Source organism: Octodon degus, unplaced genomic scaffold (assembly GCF_000260255.1).
Source record: "Octodon degus isolate 3935 unplaced genomic scaffold, OctDeg1.0 scaffold00198, whole genome shotgun sequence".
In the NCBI taxonomy this organism is placed as follows: domain Eukaryota; kingdom Metazoa; phylum Chordata; class Mammalia; order Rodentia; family Octodontidae; genus Octodon; species Octodon degus.
The window spans coordinates 3,290,961-3,307,286 of NW_004524774.1; positions in this window are offsets into that span (position 1 = coordinate 3,290,961).

Here is a 16,326-nt window from a genome sequence, read left to right on the forward strand (position 1 = left end):
TTTTCTGGTTTCTTTTCTCATTCATTTCCAGTTTCATTGCACTGTGGCCAGATTTTGTACATGGGATAATTTCTGTTTTCTTACATATACTTAAGCATGACCTATGGACCAGTATGTGGTCTATTTTAGAGAATGACCCATGTGCAGCTGAGAAAAATGTGTATTCAACTGTGTTTGGGTGGAACACTCTGTATATGTCTACCAAGTCCATTTGTTTCAAGCTCTGGTTCTGTTCTGTTATTTTTTTGCTAAGTTTTTGTCTAGTTGACCTATCTTTTGGGGATAAGGGGGTGTTAAGTTCTCCTGTTAGGATTGTGGTACTGGATATTAGATTTTACTTATCCATTAAGATTTGCTTTATATAGTTTGGTGCTCCCGAATTTGATGCCTACATATTTATGTGTGTTACCTCTTCCTCTTGAATTTTTCCCCTGACCAGTCTATAGTGGCCTTCTTTATTTCACTTGATCATTTTTGGTTTGAACTTGAGACTGTCTGAGAATAAGATTGCTACCTCTGCTTTTTTCTGAGGTGCTGGGGCATGTAGTATTGTGTTCCATCCTTTGACTTTTAGCCTATGATTGTCTTCATGAGTTAAATGTGTTTCTTGTATACAGCATATTGTTAAATTTTGTTTCCTAATCCACTGTGCCAGTCTATTTCTCTTAATTGATGAACTGAGTCCATGTACATTGATGGTTAGAACTGAGATGTATTGACTTACAATTGACATATTATTTAACTGTTGTCGTTTACTCCTTTTTCTCCTGTGTTTAATTGCTTGCCCTATTTAGTTGGTTGCTTCTGATCTCATTCATGGAGTTCTGATCATTTTGGTCCCTCTTTAGAACATCTTTCAGGGGCCTGTGTACGGTTGGCTTTGTCATCACAAAGTTCTTTAGCTGTTCTTTGTCATGGAAGTATTTCACTTCTCCATGAAACTTGAAAGAGAGTTTTGCAGGGTATAGTAGTTTGGGCTGGAATTTGTTTTCATGGAGGACTTGAAATACTCTGCTCCATGCTCTTCTTGCCTTCATGGTTTTTGAGGAAAAGTCAGCCTTAATTCTGAGAGCTTTCCTTTGAATGTGATCTGCTTCTTTTCTCTAGCAGTTTCCAGTATATTATTCTTGAGCTGAATTTCTGGGATCTTGGCTATTATATGTCTTGTTGTGTTTTTCATTGTGTTGGGCTTACTTGGCGTTCTGTATGCTTTGGTTACCAGAATGTCAGATTGTTTGCTCATATTTGGGAAGTTTTTTGCTATTACTTCTGCCCATATTTTTTTAATGTCATTTGTATTGACTCCTTCTTTCGCATTGATGCCTATTATTCTCACATTGTTCATCTTTGCATCATCTTGCAGGTGATGGATTATTCTTTCCTGCATCCTTGTTGTTTTTAGGAGATTCTTTCTTAACTTTTCACTAGCTTCACCAGCATCTTCAAGATCAGAAACTCTGTCTTCACTTTCACTTAAAGGGTTTTGCAAGCTTGTGATTGAGATTTTAATTTCCTCTATATCTTTTTGACTCTGCTTTATGCGATCTATTTCTTTTCTGTATTGCTCATTCAAGGAATCTGTCATTTTTCTAATCTCCTCTATTTTTTTTATCAATGTCTTCTTTAGAAGCAGTTATAAGTTCTTTAATGCAATGTTTTTTTTCAGATCGGTTTTCCTCCCTATGTTTCTGTAGATGCTTCTTTACTTCAGATTCTATGAGTTCTAAGAATTCTTCTTTTATTTGAGAAAACAATTCTTCTCTGAGTTCCTCTATAACTTTCTGCTGTTGCTTATTTATTATTGACGCTATTAATTTGTACATTGGAGCTGAGCTAGTAGAAAAGAATTCCGCTCTGTGTTTCTCTATGAATTTCTGCTTTTGCTTATTTACTATCGATGCTGTTAATTCATATATTTGAGCTGAGCTAGTGTCCTCTGCACTTGTTCTGGATGGGCATTTTGTTTCTTCCATATGTTTCTATATTTGATTCTTTACTGTATATGTTATTTTATTAATTCAAGGATTTCTTTTTCATTTTCAATCTGAGTTCCTCTATACCTTTCTGCAGCTGTTTCTTTATTTCAGAAGCCATTGATTCATTGCTTTCAGCTGTGTGAGTCCCAATTTGTTCTGTGTTAGTGTCCTCTGCACTTGTTATGGGTGCGCTTGGGTTCTGAGATTTCATTTTGTTTCTTCTTGTCATTTTGTGTAGCACTGTCTTCTGACCTTTGTTGTAGATCTTTGTTGCAGTTATAACCTTAGCACCTACTGAAGTTTAGGTGTAGATCTACAAAGTTTAGATTTATCCAGCTGTGCCTGGCTTGGGTCTGGCTGTTGTGCTCAGTTCCTTCTTGTTTCTCCCCTTGGCGGTGAAGCGCTTTTGCCCCTCTGGCAAGATGTTTTGCTCCTGGACTAGCTGGGTGGTTCTGTCCCCTACACTCTCTGCAGGGATTGCAGCTGCAGAGTTTCACCCCAGGCCTGTATGCCAGGCCTGAGCTGAGTCTGGATGGGACAAGGTGGTAAGTGGGGAGAGGCAACTCTCCCACAGACTCACTGGGCCTGGGCTAGGTCTGGATATGGGGGTTCCTGGAAAGGGGCAGAAATTCCCACTCTGTGAGCGGGATGTGAGGAGGTGCTACAGAGTGATGGGGGCTGTCCCTAGATTGTGAAAGAGGGTGTCACTCACTCTGTGCCTGGGCTGGGACCAGTAGTTCATGCCAGCACAGGGTCGCTGGAAACTCTGCTACACACTCACCAGGCTTGGGCTAGGACTGGATCTGGGGGTTCCTGGAACAGGACAGAAATTCCTACTGTGCAGGTGGGGTAAGGGAGGTGCTGCAGAGTGGTGGGGGGCTTCTCAAGGGGGTGGAAAAGGGTCTCACCCACGCTGTGCCTGGGTGGGACCAGTAGTTCCCACCGGTGCAGGGTAGCCTGAAGCTCTCCCACACACTCACCGGGCCTGGGCTAGAACTGGGTCTGGGGGTTCCAGGAACGTCGCAGAAATTCCTACTAGGTGGGCGGGGTGGGGGATGTTCTGTGGAGTGGTGTGGGGCATCCCAAGGCGATGGAAAAGGGTCTCACCCAGGCTGCACCTAAGCTGGGACCAGTAGGTTCCCTGGCGTAGGGTAGCTGGAAGCTCTCCCACACACTCATGGGGGCTGGGCTAGGACTATTTCAAGTATTTTTAAAGTTTGAAAAATCAGAGTTTTTCTATGTTAAATGAAGCTAAAATTACAGATCCATTTTGATCTTATGGACCATTTTTGTTATTCAAGAACTCAGAAGCAAAGTTGTGAAGTCGCTGATCTATTCCAATCTCCCTTTATTAAAGGACAACATTCTCTATCCTTAGGTTGGAACCAGCCATTTATATAAAAAAGTCTGTATCTGATCACATATGTTGACTTTCTCTTTGTAATAAATCCTCATCTGTTAACTGGTGACATTTAACTTCTTGTAAATACTGTTGAGTTATTGTAGAGATATGAGATGAAATATATTGAAAGGATTTCAAAAATTGCAGTACAAAATCCTCTTTAATTTAAAAGTATGTCATTATGATGAAAGTTGATTTGTCATAACAGGAACATTAAGTGCTAAAATATGACTTTTAAAATGAAATAAATTGGGTCTATCTTAAAATAAACTGCTGTAATATTAGTAGTCTTCATCCGGTGGAATATCATCATGTATTTTATTACCTGTGTAAGGTAAATATGCCTGTATGGTAAACTGAAAAATTTCAACTATGAACCAAGGGATTGTAAAAGTTGTTATACAATGTACTATGTCTCAAACAATATGGTATATCAATGGCTATAAATAGAATTATATAAAATGGATTATTTTGAAACATGGTATGAGTCACAGTGTCTAATAGCCTCCTAACCTATGAACATCAACCATGCCTTATTACTAAATGATGTTTGTTTGCAGTCATGCTGAAGAAGGTGATACTTTTATTTGTTTATTTTTTTCTGGTATGCTGTGATTTTTTAAAAATAATTTTATTAAGAAACAAATAACAATGAGACAGTTTCAAAACTGATAATTTTAGTTTCAATAATTAATACATTGCATATTGTTGTCTTAGTGGTTATTCATTGTACAAGATGCCGACATGATATCCTCTTCACAAACACTATTAGAACAAATCTCTCTATTCATTGAGTTAAGAGAATGTAGCTGTATTCCTATCCTATTTTGAATATACAGATACAAAATGATCCTTCATTTGTATCCCCCTTTTTTGTTTAGTTTTGTCAAAGGGCATTCCATTGTCATTTAAATAAGTTCCTGAATTCAGCAAAATATTCCAATATAGTCCAGTAGTCCATAATAGTAGTGGGTTTTCCATAGGACTGGCAATGTCAGAAGTTGTTGACTTGAGCCTTTTACAGCTCAGCATATTAATATGACTTTACTTTTTATACTTCGTTTTTATACTTTTGTGCTGGATAGTTAAGACTGAGACAAAGCAAGACCTATAAAACAAGAAATGTAACTTCTGTATCTGATAAGTTCAGTCAAATCCCCTCAGGATTTATCTAGGCACAATTTCTGAAAAAAGGCAGTGTGTTATCATTATAAACCAAACATAGGTATTTGTGCTGAAGGTTAGCATAGAGAAGCATGAACAGGGCCAGCCAGATAGCTCAGCGGATTAAAGCACCTACTTATGTAGAGCGCAGGGGCCAGAGTTCTATCGCTGATGTGCAGTGCCAGCCCCACCCCCATGGTGCACTGAGACTGTGATTGAGAGTAGGCCTGGTGGTGCAGGCCTGTAACCCCAATGCTCGGGAGACTGAAAACAGGAGGATCACTGTGAGTCTGATCTACATAGTGAGACCCTGTACTAAATACATTTAAAAAAATCAGAGAAGGATAAAGACTTTCAGGTGAACTTTTAGTAAGTGAAATAAATAAAGTTAATAGCCTGATTTACAGTTCACTTTTCAATTTATAAGTGCCTAAAACTTGAGTATATGTTGTAACTAATAGAGAAATTAGTTTATTATAATGGTGTGATTGATATGTAAGCACAAAGTCACATACTTAGCTTTCAGTATTCTGCTCTTGGGTGGCATAATCACTTTTAAAAAAAATGGGAAAGAAATATGTTATAATTTCTGGAAAGTAGGCAATTATTTACTCTCCTAAGTTTATATTCAGAACACATCTATAGCAAATATAAGGTCATGTCACAAGTATTCCACAAGATATGTCACTAGTTCCCAGAAATTGAGATCACCTTTTTGGACAGAAGACTATTCTGAGATATGCAATCATCCTCATCTGGAAAATAACACTCATAAAACATTTTTATAGTTCCTCCTAACTTTAGAAAGAAGTGTTTCTACAGAAAGATGCAATGCAGTCTGAATTTCATAAGAAGAAGGAAATTATTCCAATTCTTGTCATCTAAATATTTTGTTTATCCAAAGACATAGAGCTCAGAGATTGTGAGGAACTTGTTTATTTAATGAAGTACTCCTGCACTGACTCCTAGAAAAGTCCAAAGTATTAGTTTTGTTATGGCTATTCTTTCCCTCTGTCTCTTTCTCTCTCCCCATGTGTGTTTACATGCATATAATCACTATCTCACATAAAAAGTATCTATATTGACTGTGAAACTGATGCTTATTAAACAGGGCCTAGCAATTGAGTAATATGAGAGATCACAGTGAAATAGAACTAGAATACTATCACACAACTCAATAATGTCACATAGAATATAAGAAGAATAATATAATTCTTCTCTAGGTTATGATAATCAGTGCAGCTGTATTATATGTTGAATAGCAGAGGATTATAAGAAGTATTGTATGTAAAGTGAGGCAATGACACAGACCCTTTTATAACACATCAAATATTATAGCAATTCAGCAAATTCTATAATATCATTTAAGTCTTACTTCTATCTCGACAATTTGTTCTGCTAAAACAATATAGATAGTTCTTTTGGAGAAATATGGAAGATACTGGCCGTTGTGGTGCATGCCTGTAATCCCAGCACTTGGGATGCTGAAAAACAGGAGGATCACTCCAAGTCTGATCTTTGTAGTGAGACTCTGTAGACTCTGTTCTAAATACATAAAAGAAGAAAAATATGAATGTTTTATGTGATCGGTGTAAGGATGCTTTTGTTTTTTGAAAAGAATATGTGAAAACACTAACCATAAAAGACAACACCCATCTGTTAGACTATATTAAAACTTAGAAATTCTGATAATTACTCTGAGTGACATAACAAGCTTGAAGCTGAAAAAAATATTTATAGTACATATAAGTGCAAGGTAATTGGTATCCAGGATATAATTTTTAGAATATACTACAAATCCTTAAGTGAAAACAAAAAATCATCACCTAAAGTGGGTAAGTGTCAGTATAGGAATTTTGCAATAGCCTAGGTATAAGGAGAATAAAAATACTAAACTATCTTTATCTCAGTATTAATTGAAGAAACATAAATTAAAAGAACCATGAAAAAGTTATTAGTTAAAGAGTTAACCAGCATGGGGAGCAGTAAAAATGTGCTGAAATTGGATACACACTTAGAAAAACTTTGATGAATTTAAAAAGTTAAACAATTACATAGTCTATGTAACAATGATTCCTAAGTAGGAGTAGGCTTTAGAGAAATTCTTATATATGTTTGCCAGGAGCCTGGGAAATCCAACAGCATGACACTAGGAAGTGGTGAAGGCCTTCACCACGATAGTATATGTGGGAAAGCAAGAACACAGAATAAAGAAAAATCAGGAGAACCCCATCTTTTCATATAACAATCCTTTTTGGTTTTGGTGGAACCAGGGATTGAACTCAGATCCTTGCACTTGCCAAGCAAGCGCTTATTCTACTGAGCTATCTCCCCAGCCCACAATTCATTCTTGAGATAACTAACTTATTCCTGCAACAATAATATTAATGGATCAATAAGAGCTTTGTCTTCATGAGTGAATGAGCTCTTAAAAGTCCTACCTTTTAATTTCATGAGAATGGTTGTGAATGTTACTTTTTTGTTAAGTTGATTTGATTAAGAGATTCCTAGAGTGGTAATTGGACTGTGAGGTTGATAACCTCATCAATGTGTTAACCCCTTGATGCATTCATAGCTGAATGAAGGTGGGGCCTAGTCAGAGTAAGTGGGCTATAGTAGTCGGAGGCCTATACTTTGCCCCATTTTTTCTGGTGGGGGGTTTGCCTTGCTCTATTGTTGTTTTTTTTTTTTTTTGACTGTTTAAAGGTTATTTATTAAATATCTTCAGTTCAAGGTTTCATTGTAACAAAGCTATGAAGGGTCTACCAACATTCAGAACAAACACTATTTTTAAAATATTTCTATGTCATCATGCAAAAATTCTGCATCAAATGCCTTCCATTTCCTGTTTAAAAGATGATCTTTAATAGTCTATTGTCTATAGATGCTGACATTAGCCCCCAAAGAGGAGTAAGAATGCTAAGAAGTAGGGCTGGAGCAGCCATATGAAGCTATGGGTCTCAATGAACTCTAAGACCGTTTCTTCAAGCCAACAAAACCAAATCCTGTGGTGAAGGTGTCTGCGAGCTGGTACTGCAGGCTGCAGGGCAGGAAGGAGCGAGGGCCCAGGGGCTGGGGCATGCATGAGGTGCTTGAGGGGCCTGGCTAAATCCAAGCACCAGCACCTGTGTGTTTGCACTCTTCTCAGCTGGCTCCAAAGTACACCTGTTGCTTTTGCCTCTTCTTGAAGCTCCTGCTCCTCCTGAAGGTAGTCCAGGGAGCTGGAGTCTACCCACCTTCCGCCTAAAGTGCAGGTATTTGTGCAGATACATATGCACGATTGATTTGGGGGAAGCCAAGGCTGTGACCAATCCTCCTCCGTTATCTTCTGTTATCTGTTTAGGGCACTGATCTTTTCCTCCTGGAATGATACTCCTTGAGCACAGAGAGGGACAATGAGTATAGGAGCCTTGGTTCTAGATGCCTTTTCTGGTACATGCAGGTGAGAGGGGTGTTGTTTTTTATTTAAATATGGGTGTTAGCTTTTTTGTTCCACAAAATAAACTAATGCAATATTAAAAGTCAATGTAGATTTTGAGGTGGGTGTTCAAATCTTATCCCTTTCATTGCTACTAAAAATCCTGCTTTTACATTCTGGTGCCCAGATTTTTCCTCATTTGGGATGTAGACTCCTGTTCTTCTTGAATACACTCCTGTTCAACTAGCTGTCCTCTGAATTTAGCTTCCATTGCTATGAGAATTCCCCCAACAATTGTTTCCTATTGGAGGTAGTGTTTTTTAATTAAACTTTTCCTGCCTGCCTGTATTACTAAATAGAATAATTAAGTCTACCGTCCAAGTTCTGTATTAATGAGTCAATTGGAGATTATAAAGTATTCTTAACATAGTTAATTATAACAAAGATAGTTGCCCTTTTTGATCTCAAGTTCCAAGTTAGATTAAAAGAATTGCAGTTCAATCATTATTTATGCATCAGATAATTCTTAACAAAATATTACATAAGTATTATCACAGTGAAGGTTTTAATTTCTGCCCTGGCCCCACCCCTGGGTGTACTGAGCCAGCGACCCAGTCCAGGCATGGTGTCACACCCCTATAATCTCAGCACTGGGAGGCTTGAAAACAGGAGAATCACACTATGAGTCTGAACTGTGTAGTGAGACCCTGCACAAAATACACACCAAAAAATTTTTACTTTCAGAATGGTCATATTTATCACTAGACTGAAAAACTGAGTGTGCATTATTGATATGTTAAAATATACACAGCTGTGACCCTTGAAATTTTTACTAGGTCACAACAAAAATTAATTCTACTCTCATAATTTGTCTTTCCTCTTCTCAAACAGAATATAAAAATGCCAATTTCCTGACTTTGAACTTCTTTTAGCCCAATTATTCAGAGGTGAATGGTGTTTGGGTTCAAAGTCTTTTCCATTAAAATGCATTGTTCTAATTTCCAAAGGTTTTTTTCTAATTTATTAACACGTATTTTTATTCATCTCTCAAAAGCATTTTTTAATACGTGTAGTGCAGGGTCTACAGGGTCTCACTACACAGATCAGATTTGTAGTGATCCTTCTGTTTTCAACCTCCCAAACACTGGGGTTACAGGTGTTCACCATGCCTAGTCTCAATTGCTATTTCAGTACACCCCAGGGGCAGGGCTGGCAGGACAGGCTGGGGGTCGAACCCCTGACTCCTGATACTGGGTAAGCAGGTGCTTTAATCAGCTGAGCTATCTGGCTGGCCCTGTAATATTTTCTAAGATCTGCCAACATTCCACCTTTTTCCTTTAGTTGCATAATCAGCATCTTTTACTATGTAATGTTATTTTAAACTTCAAAAATCTCTTAATGGCAATGAACATTGCTCTTCTTAGAAATAATATATTTTAATACCTTAAACATTATTTTCTCACAGAAGAACCTGCTTGAAACCAAATTGAAGGGTTTAAAACTCTGCCATTTAGTTTCCTTAAATTATTGTTATGTGGTAGAATTTCTTTTTAATCTTTAAGGACCAACTTGAGTTCTAGGAAAGAAGATGAGAGTGATTTCCGTGCTTTACATTTCACCAGCCTTAGCAAGTAAAACCTGCTCAGGTTTATAATAATCATGGATATATCTGGATTTGAGGTTGAAAAGGATGTTAAATGTCAACTATTTCAATGAAGCATTTTATGGTTCATTATGCAGACAATTAGGTACCCAGTAACAAGGACATGGGAAAGAAGCAAAATTCTATTCTTTCTGTACAAGTAATGAATTTAGTTCAATGTGTTCTTGGGTCCCTAGAAACCATGTCTATAGCAGACAGGAGAATAAAGAGGTAATTTCCTCTGAAAATTAGTTAGGAAACTTTCTATACTTATTCAGTATTTAAGAATCTTATTTTTTCTTCTCACATGGAATAAAATACATAATGAGCAGCCATTTGAGAAAAAAGTACAAGGAGTATATATGCCTAAATCTCCCTTTAAGTCTTGGTGTTTTGCAAGCTGATAAAAAAATGTCTGCTATAAATTCTCAGTCTTACATTATTTATTCCATGTTATTTTTTAGCATATTAATATTTTTATTTTCATCTTTCATTTTCCAATTTGCATTTTCTTTTATTTTGTTGGGAGTTTAAGTTAATTTTATTGGATATATATATATATATATATATAGTTCATGTACATAATAGGAAATTTATTCCTGTACATGATATATCTTCATTCTTCTCTTCTCCTATTCCCGTTCCCTCCCCATCAACACCCTTTTTGCTCATTAATTACAAAATCTTTGTTTCCATTTTTTCCTTTATATTTTCTTATTTTTTTCCATCCTTTCCTTCTCTCTCCTCCTTTGTTCTTCATTCCATTTGAACATTTTCTTCCCATTTCCCCATATTCACTATAAATTTTGGTCCTTTTTCTACACTTTTGGTTCTTCACTCTACAGAAAAAAATCTCTTAGGTGAAATAAATTTGCCACACATATTTGTATATCTTAATATTTTAAATCATCATGTGGATGATTTAATTTGAGGCTTTTTATGTTTGCCATACTGCTACTAGAATATGACAGATGAAATTAATCTGTCAAAACAAAAAGGTTGTGAATTTATTATGGATAATTATTCATTTCATATATGCCACAAAGCAAATTAATGGTATTTTTAAGTCTAATAGCAAGATATTAGATATCTATCATTCATATGTACACATCAGATAAGATTTATCAGGTAAATCACAAAGACTATGTGGATAAAGTCTCTATTCAAAAAATGTTGCTTGAAGCAGAATAGAAGGCTGTAAAGAAAGCATAGGTTGAATCATTTTAAACCTTTCCTGTCCAGTTTAATTTATGGCTATGTATACACAATGTTTGCTGATATAAATCAGAACCACTGGGTATATGCCAACTCAATTAGCCATTGGGCTGGCAGAAGAAATGGAAGAGACATCTTTATTAGTTAGACTGTTTCATTTTAGGCTTTGGACAATGTGGTGGTAAATCACTCAATTCCATGTGATATATTGTCATTCAATTCTGTTTAATTAGGACAATAAAGCATAATATACTTGATTTTCTTTGGATTTGTGTATTTTTTAAAATGGTTGAGGACAGCTGAAAAGTAGATATTTTGAAATAAACTATTATCTAAATATCCCAGAAACTTGTAGATTATGGTTTGCTTGTGCTATTACAAAAGAAAGTTTCCTTCCATGATTTTGTAAGTTTCACTAGGACACACTTCTACCCTTTGAAAATCCCAAGGAGCAAAGTGATTCATCTAGAGAATAAACCTGATCTGGTGGCACTCTAACCATTCTTATGGTTACTTTCTAAGAGCCAGTAAATTTAAACAAGAAAAAAATCCCATGCACTTGTCACTTATACATGTAGGAACATCAAAGCTAATTGCTATCTTAATTTTTCATTCATTCATTCATTCATTCACATTCATTCATTCATTCATTCATTCATTCATATATTCATCAGTCAGTCATCCAATGTATCCTATGTGGCACATGCAGTACTATAATAATCATGGTGCAGTATATGAAGATAAGCAATGGTCATCTCGCTTCTTCAGAAGTTCCCTGTCTCAGTTGAGGTTTTAATACATTTCCAATAAAGCAAATGGAGAGTACAGGTTAAAAAGCTTTTTTCCGCTACACTAACTTCTTCTATGAGTTTGTTGTTATTCTTTACCTTGCCCCTACTGACTTCAAATATTTTATGGATATAAGGTAACAGTGTGTCCTTGAAAAAGAAAAACCTCAAAGGACAGATAGCCCTGCTTCTAATTATCATGTTCTTGTTATTTCAAACCAAAGTTTATGCTCTAATTGAACATCTTAAATAAAACTCATATTACAGATTTAGAAAGACTGAAGAATTTTGTTTCAACTTCACTGCAATATGCAGATATATCTTTTCATATCTATTGTTCAAAGTAGTGACTGTGATACTAGCTCTAAAAAACCCAACCAACAAAGACAATGTTGGGTTATACTAATTCTAACCTGCTTGGTTTGTCTAATTTGAATATATTGACATTATTTTTAAAGCTATTTCACATTATTCATAGGTAAAAAACAGTTTCTGGGCAGGCAGAGAAAGGGAGAGACTGACTAAATTCCATTCCTTAAAGAAAAAATTAGGAAAAGAACAAATGATATGAAATGATAAAGTGAAAAAACAAAACAAATACAAAAATTTTACCTAAATTTGACAAGGAGATTTGTAAAAGGGGTAATTCGGTAGCAGTTAAATCACTGAGTCAAAAGTAAAAAACCTTTTATGACCAGAAATCATCTGAACTAATATATTTTGTCAGCAGGGAGGGAAAACAGCAACCCAATTGTGTTTTAAAGAAAGTCTATAAATGTTTATTGTATCCAAAAAGAAAAGCACATACATCTGTTTGCTTAAAATCTGACAAGTATATTTTCCATGATTGTTGTCATATTTGTTTCTTTTGTTTAGAGCCTAAATATTTCAAGGTTTCTTTAAGTATTTGCCCTAGGAAACATGTTGACATTCTTTTGTATAAAAGAGCATAGTTTAGAAAATTAGAGAAGAAACTGTGAACACATTTACTTGTGCATAAAATAATATACATTTATATCTAAATATATATAAAGTGTACATATTGGTATTTATTAATAAAGCATATTTTAACTTGATAGGATATTTTTATTTTATTTTATCATACAGACACATTTAATGCTGATATCAAACCTGAGGTGTTGTAATTAGTGTTACTCATAATTTGACTGAAGTTCAAAATTGATATGCTAACTTTATTCAGTGATTGTAGTACAAAGAAAATAAATACACTTTGCAAACAATACATACACAGTCAAATTAAGGAATTTAGAGTTTATGCTTAGTGATTTATCACTGCAAATATGAGGCTTTAATATGTTTTCATAGTAATTGGTGCATGCTATCAACATCACTTGAAACCCAAGTTCTTCTGAATTATTTAGAATTACTTTTAAATTGGGCCATGTCTTATTCTGAAAGATGATAAAATGTTTGTGTGTCATTCTATTGAAGTCTCACTGTGATAGGATGAATCACTTCTGTAGGTATAAATATTGAGGCACCATAATCTCTGTTTTTCTTGTATTTACGGAAGCAGCTTATGAACTGGTTTGCCCTGTTCAGATATTCATGTCTTGCCCTAATCATTAATAATGTATCAATCATATGATCAAATTCCTCCAGCTGGATGCTTATACATAAAATAAATGATATAGTAGAAATTCAGAGTAAAATCTTTCCACAGAATTCATGATTTTGCATTTGTTCTGGCTTTTTGTCAAAAGCATATCACTCACCTTCATCTGAGAAGTGCATATTCAGATGCCCATATTTGGATTGGAACTTTATTTTGGGTGAATCTGATTTTTCTCAATTCTTTATGTTTTTCAGATGTTAGTCCTTTGTCTGAGGAGCAACTACATTTTGGTGGAGTTTTCTTCTTCTGGACAAAAGTTGTTTAATAAGATAGTATGCTAGTTGTTTATTCCTTGTGACATTTCCCAGACTATCAGGGTTTTGTTTATGAAATCTTTGACTACACCTATGTCTTTAAGAATTATAGCTCTTCAAGCAGATTTAGTGTTTCTTTTTCAATATTTGGATCTTTAATTAATTTGGATTTTAGTTTATTTTATGACTTGACACATCGTTCTAGTTTTAGTCTTTAGTGTGTAGAAAGCCAGGTTTCCAGCACCATTTATTAAATGGTTATGTTACTTGCAGTGAATTTGTTTGACCGCTTTCCCTTGTTAAAGAGAAGTTGGCTAAGTATGTCTAGAGGTGCTACTAAATATTTTGATTTGTTCCATTGATCCTGAATTCTGTTATTTTGCCAGTACCTTGCTTTTTTTTTTCTTTTTTTGTATTTTAGGGAAGGGTTTACAGGGTGTTCTGGGTCTCATTGCTAGATTGGACTCATAGTGATTCTCCTATTTACAGCCTCTCAAGTGCTGGGATTACAGGCATGTGCCACCAGGCCCTGTCTCAGTTTCTGTCTCAGTGCTCCCTGGGTGCGGGGTTGGTATGGCAAGCCTGGGGATTGAACCCTAGCCCCTGGGCCTCCTTGCAGGTGCTTTACTCTGGTGAGCTATTTGGCCAGCCCCCTTTCTGACTTAATCACAGTAGATTTGTAGTATAATTTCAGGGAGAGATTTTAATGGCCCCTGCATTGCCTTTTGCTCAGAATTGTTTTTATTATTTTAAGTTTCTCATGGGTCCAAATGAATTTTAGGTATCTTTTCTTTAGTAAATATCAAATAAATGTATGAAAAATTCTTCAACATTACTGGTCATTTGAGAGATACAATTAAAACAATTCCCAGAGCTGACTTCATTTTAGAATAAATGGGTATTATTAAGAACTCAAATAATAACAAATAATGGTGAGGCTATAAGGAGAAAGGAACCCTTTTCCACTTTTTTGGGGATTGTAAAGAGGTACAAGCACTGTGGAAATCAGTGTGGAGATTTCTAAAATAATCTAGGATTAGAAGTCCCCTTTGACTCACCTATTTTCCTTGAGGTGTCTTCCCAAAAGAAATAAGAGAATTATACCACAGCAATATATGTGCACCAATGTTAATATTATCACAGTTTGTAGTAGATCTTGGAAACAACTCAAATGCCCATCAACTGATATATATAGAGATAGATAAAAAGATAGATTTTTTGACACAATGGAGTACTACACAGCCATAAAAGGATAAATTTTACACATTTCTAAGTGAATGGATGCACTTTGATACCATACCCAACTGAAATAAATCAATGCACATATGAAAACAACAAATTTTCTTTCTGGTATGAGAAACTGAAAAGACAAATAAAACCCAAATGTGTAATATACATTGTGAAATAGAAAGAAATTGTTTAAAAGGAAAAGGGAACTAGGGAGAGCAGAAGGGGAAAGGAAGGAAAAGAAAAAAAGTGAGAAAAGAAAGACAAATGGGAATAAAGATTTGTATATAATTAGGGTAAGATGAATAGAATGGAGGAGAGTAAAATGGGAAAAAAAGAGGATTCAATATATATCCTGTATCTATTTTACCTTTCAGATTTTATTTAATTTTTCATGTTCTTATACTAGGGTGACTAAGATATTTCATACTGTGGGTAAAATTTATTTCACTAACAATTGGAATGAGGGAAATGAAAAAAAAAGAAAGAAGATGAAAATATTCCTTTATATACACAGGGTGTCTAGGATGATTATATTACTAATTTCTAATTTGCTTAGTAAAGGAAATAGCTAATGCTGAAAATTTTTATTTTGACCAATTTTACATGTTTATATCTGATAATCTGTGTAACTATTAAAGACAACAATAGTTTAATTGTTACAACCACCATTGAAAGAAATGATGTATCATGTGCAAATACATGTTCCCTGTGAGGAATATGATTATTATGTATAATTGAATGGTATCGATAAACTTAATTTTTTACAAAAGCACGTGATTCAGAAATTGTCTTTAGTAAGCTTAATTGGTGAATTTTCAGGAGCTTTTTTCTTTTATGACTAGCAATGCAAGGAATAATTCTACCAGGACATAAAACTACCAGTATGTCTAAGTAGAGAAAAACATTCAGATAGAAGGAGAAAAAATTCCAAATCCTTCCAGTACTTGATGTGATATAAAACAAAAGTGGTAACAAGAATGCCGTTTGATTCATCATTCCTTATTTCATTCAAACCATACAAACATTAAAGTCACTTTGGACAAAAATTATTTCTTCCCATGTTACTCATGAGGAAACTGACTAGAAATCATCTAGTTGAGACTGGATGATTCAAGTGTATCTTTATCTAATCTTGCATGTGGTATGCTGCACTATTCACATGTAAGTTATATACTTCCAGTTATCTGTATCAATCCTATCTCCTGTATCATTTCTCTACATTAGGCATAGAATATTAGTCACTTACTGATATTATGGATATAGGAAATGACATCATAAATGTTTAAAAAAAAACTTTCATTCTCTCAATTGAAAACTCTATACCATGCCGTAGTGATATAAAAATTTTCAGTAGATGATAGAACTTTAAGAAAGTTTCTGGGGGCCAGGGAGATGGCTCAGTAGAATAAATGCTTGCCTGGCAAGCACAAGGTCCTGAGTTCAATCCCCAGTACCGAAAAAAAAAAAAATGAAAGGACTTTTCTGTGGGGCCAGGGAGATGTCTCAGTGGAATAAGTGTTTCCCTGGAAGGGCAAGGGCTTGAGTTCAATCCCCTGTTTCACCAAAAAAAAAAAAAAAAAAAACAAAACACAAACTCAGCA